The sequence below is a fragment of the Gracilinanus agilis genome, chromosome 2, assembly GCF_016433145.1.
Source record: "Gracilinanus agilis isolate LMUSP501 chromosome 2, AgileGrace, whole genome shotgun sequence".
NCBI classification, from domain to species: Eukaryota; Metazoa; Chordata; class Mammalia; order Didelphimorphia; family Didelphidae; genus Gracilinanus; species Gracilinanus agilis.
This window is the reverse complement of record NC_058131.1, coordinates 198,027,837-198,032,667: the sequence shown is the minus strand read 5'-3', so window position 1 is coordinate 198,032,667 and position 4,831 is coordinate 198,027,837. Positions and strand designations below refer to the sequence as shown.

Sequence of the window (4,831 nt, the reverse complement as noted above, 5' to 3'; positions counted from 1 at the left end):
CTGAAGGATCTGTCCAAACACATGTAGTTGGTAGAAAAGTCTTATTTCAAAACTTAATCAGGAATGCAAGAGAAAGAATGTTGTATTTGACTAAGAACGGTTGAAAATGCTTGACTGATCCTGATATCAAGGAAGTGATTATTACTTTGGGTCTCAGTTTCCATCTGTATAAATGAGGGGTTTGAGTAGATGACCTCAAAGGTCCCTAGTAGTTTCAAATCTAAGACTTCATGACTAAATTTTGCCTTTCTTCCAAGATATCAAGTTACTGATGATACACATTTAAATAATCTAAAACTTTTTGCCTTGATTATCTAATTTTATTTTCATAATAAGTCCTTGAAGTAGTTTGCAAATGAAAAAAATTTAAAAATACATGAGACTCAAAGAAATGAAGTGGCCTACTCTTCTGACTGTAAGAATAAACAGCCAGATCTTGCCAGAGAGCTGAGGTTCTACTGCCTGTGGACGGAGCCCTCAGGGCTCACCTGTGTCCACCAGCCTTGAGAGTCCTTACCTCCCAGGCTTGCTTTTCTCCTTTATCACAGATGCCTTATTGTGAAAATTAAGCTAAGTCTTTGGGACATGGTTAAAAAAAACTAGCAAGTGAATCATGCAATAAAAAACTGAAATCAACAGAAGAGGCTTATACTATATTCCATGATGGTGATGATCATTTTCACAGATCCTAAGAGAAAACAGAGAACTGGATACCTTTATCCATCTTTGATGACAAGGAAAATGGAAAAACTCAGGAGAGCAAGACTGAAACTACAGATTTGTTGAAACTTTTAGGGTTGTAATCCCTTAAAAAAGGCCAGATATTGAATCATTTCATTGGGAAGGCCTAGAGGATGCAAATTCTACAGTAGAATCCATGAACATCAGCAGAATATCTGAATAACTATACTTACGTTTCTGAAAATATTAAAGAAATTAGAATGGAAAGAAATCACAAGTTATCTATCCCAGTTAGTGCAGAAGAAGTGGAATATAGCACAAGCAAAGCATTCATAGGACCTATTTACAAAAGTCCTGAGGAAAATAAATGAGATAAAAGAAAACATCACACAAAAAAAGTCACTGGGCCTGGAAAACAAACAAAGTCTTTCTTCTAATAAACTGGATATAGATAATGAGTTATCTCAGTTTTATAAAGAAATTCAGGAGCTTGAGAGTGAAAAAGAAGATTTGGAAGATAATTGCCAGGAATTTAAACTCCCTGAGGAACAATTTAGTTTATGTGATCAAGGCCTTTACAATGAAAACTTAAAATCTGATGAAAAAAAGATACTTGGTTTAGTACTATACAACCACTTCCTGGTGTTGAGCAATATTTTAGTAAGGAGCCAGTTGGTTGGAATACTGAATATGCAATTAATGGACCAGTAGAACCTACATTTTTAAACAGCCCAATTCCTTCCTTTAGGCCTGAATGGCAGTCATTGGAATCCTCTTTAGTTCCTCAAGGCCTTTTTCCTCCTGGATTTAATTATCATTTAAATGTTCAAAGATTTAACCCCTCTCCATCTCCACCACCAAATGTTTTTCATGCTCCAGATGTTAAATTATGTGAAATGTACAATGGATATAATGTAAGCAGTTGCTACACAAATTGGAATTGTCCAGCATTTGACCAGACTAACACATATTCTGATTGTGATGGGAGTAATAGTAGCACACAGGCCTCTAGAAATGGATGCAATGAGCAAGATGGACGAGACAGTAATGGTTTCTGTGAAACAAAAGAAGAATCTTGAGAAGACCCTTCTTTATTCCAGATGGAAAAAACAGACAGGCTTTTACATCAGCAGTTCCATGAGGAAAAGCTAAAGAGGCTACTTATCCTTTTAAGAGGTCTGCCTGGATCAGGAAAACAACACTGTCTCATGTTCTTCTTGGTCAGAATCGTGGTGGCATTGTCTTCAGCACTGATGACTACTTTCGGCATCAAAATGGGTATACATATAATGTCAAACAACTTGGTGATGCTCATGACTGGAACCAGCGCAGAGCAAAGAAAGCTATTGAGCAGGGACGATCTCCAGTAATAATAGATAACACTAATACTCAAGCTTGGGAAATGAAACCATATGTGGAAATGGCTATTGGCAAAGGATATCAAGTGGAGTTCCATGAACCAGCAACGTGGTGGAAATTTAATCCTGAAGAATTAGAAAAGAGGAATAAACATGAAGTGTCTCCTGAAAAGATTGCTCAGATGTTGGATCACTATGAATTTAAAATGTCCATCTCTATTGTAATGAATTCAGTGGAACCTCCACATAGAAGGTCTGAGAGGCTTTGAAGACAGAGTTGGGGAGGCTGTCTAGACTCATGGAATCACTTTGATGTTGCAAAATAAATAATATTCAGTTCGCTTTCAACTAAAACGAGCTTGTGGCTTACCTTTTAAAAAACAAATTGAGACTTTCTGGAGGTTTTTAAATAGGTTCAACTCTAATAAAAAAAAAAAAGAACCATCAATATCTCACAGAGTTTGTTCCCAGAAAACTATTTAAAATTTTTAAATGTAAATAAAAATAGTATATAAAACTGTATATTATTTTAAAATAATTTTTATTGTACTAATTTTGGTTTAAGTAAAACATCTGAATAGTGTAATGTGAAATGTTTACTTCAGTTGAATCTTAAAATAATTTTGATTTCTAGAGTAGGAACCATTGAGCAATTTTCCCCAAGTTTATTAAAAAAATTAGTTACAGATAAAATCTTGACTATTCTGCTCCCCCCAAACAACTTGGAATATACAAAACATAACTGGTTACAGTGTATTCTAATATTTCATATGGTACTCATTTCTTTATAGGAGTAAAATATTGTTTCTACAGATATATCCACTTAAACATTTCTAAACTCCAAAAAAAAAGAATAAACAGAGCCAGTACCCCAAATGTTATGATAGAAGGGGAGACAGAGAGAGTCTACGAGGGTGAAACTCTCCTGTAGATCTCCCCTCCAGTCCTTACATGACCTTTTTTCTAGCATACTTATTAAAAACTCTATATTTACTCTCTATATATTTTGTGTTTAATTGTATATCTAATTAAATGTATTTTTTCTACCAATATTATATAATCTCTTTGAATACAGGGACTATTTCACCTCTGCCTTTGTATTTCTAGAACCTGACATCTTTGCCTTTGCATCTCGAGAGCCTGACACTTGTCCCATTTACCAACAACTAAGTTTTATGATAAAACATTATTTAAAATATCACTGAAAATAAACACTAAAAGTAGGTTACTTAGTGGTGATTAATCATCCTGAGAACTCAATGTAAAGAGCATAGAAAGTGGCACCACTGATAAAATGTTAGCTGTAAATGTAATATCCAGTTATATATTAAACTGAAAATATTTTTAGATGGTTGTATAAATGCTAAATTTTACAATATAAAGATTCACAGGTATGTATGTGGAATACTCCAGGCATAAAGAGCTTATTGTTTTTATAAGCGAATAATCCCTTCTCCTATCTCCCAGTGCTAACATATCCAGTAATATGCATATAGATCTTCCTCTTGTTGTTGCAAATGAAAGTTAAAGTACATTTAGGAATATAAATTATTAACATTGGCTCATTGATATATAGCAACTAATTTTCAAGGTACTAGCTACAAACACCAGTAATTGTGAATTAAATATTCATATTATCAATATGATAATTAACTCATAAAACAATTATAATTAAATTGAAAGCAGTTTGCTTTATAAATAATCAAAATGAAATTGAAAAACTTAAAATGATAGGAAAACATCACTTTAGAATTTTTCCACAAAACTGGGAATAAAAAAAATGATGTAGAATCTATTTAAATGAGAGTATAAATAGTTAAATCTCATGGGTCTATTTTTATTGATTTCAAACTAAGGTAGCATTTATATGGATAAGTGAGAGATTACTTTTACAGGAAAAAGGAATTAATATAGTGGGAAACAGCCCCAGACAAAATGTCAGAAGGAGCATATCGAATGAAAATCAGCCTGGATTTGGGGCATCAGAGGTTTCAGTGAAAAGAGTAGTCCAAACTTCTCAGAAAGTAATTTTCATATTAATTGACAATTAACAATTGGCATTTGCCTAGCACTTTAACATTTGCAAAGTGGTTTTACATGTTACCTCATTTGCTCATTTGACCCCAGGACAACCCTTCACTTTTGTATATTATTCCCATATTGCAGATTAACTAAGGCATACAGAGGTTAAATGACTTGCCCTGGTCATACAAGTAGTAAATGTCTTCATCAAGATTTGAACTTATATTTCCTTCCCTTAAAATCCAGTATTTGGTTCACTGTGCCACCTTCTATGTTCACTGTGTGCTAAGTAAATGTTATCTATTCATCATTACTGCTCATGAATTTTTGCTTTGGTTGGGGTATCTTTGATATCTTTCATAAGTGCTCTTCTCCTTCCTACTTCTGTGCCTTCACTACCAGTCTTCTACAAAGACTTATTAATTATTCAATATGTATAAGATATATAAAGATAGAAAGCTTTCAAAAAATCACACATTTACTACTTTAAGAAATGTATATTCCTATTCTCCAGCTGACAAATGATTAAAGCATATTAACAGAAAATTCTCAGAATAAGAAATTTAAAATATTTTAGTCATATAAACTGTTTCAAATTACAATTAATTAGAGAAATAAAAATTAAAACAACTCTAAAGTACCACCTCACACCTACCAGACAGGATAATATGACAATAAAAAGGGAAATGATAAATATTGGAGGGGATGTGGAAAAATTGGAATACCAATACACCTTTGGTGGAATTGTGAACTGATACAACCATCCTGAA

The 4,831-nt window shown here is 33.2% G+C and overlaps 1 pseudogene; it reads left to right on the top strand.

The window, feature by feature from the left end:
• The first annotated feature begins 906 nt into the window (after nt 1-906).
• Nucleotides 907-2,308, top strand: LOC123233463 (annotated as a pseudogene).
• Nucleotides 2,309-4,831: the final 2,523 nt, after the last annotated feature.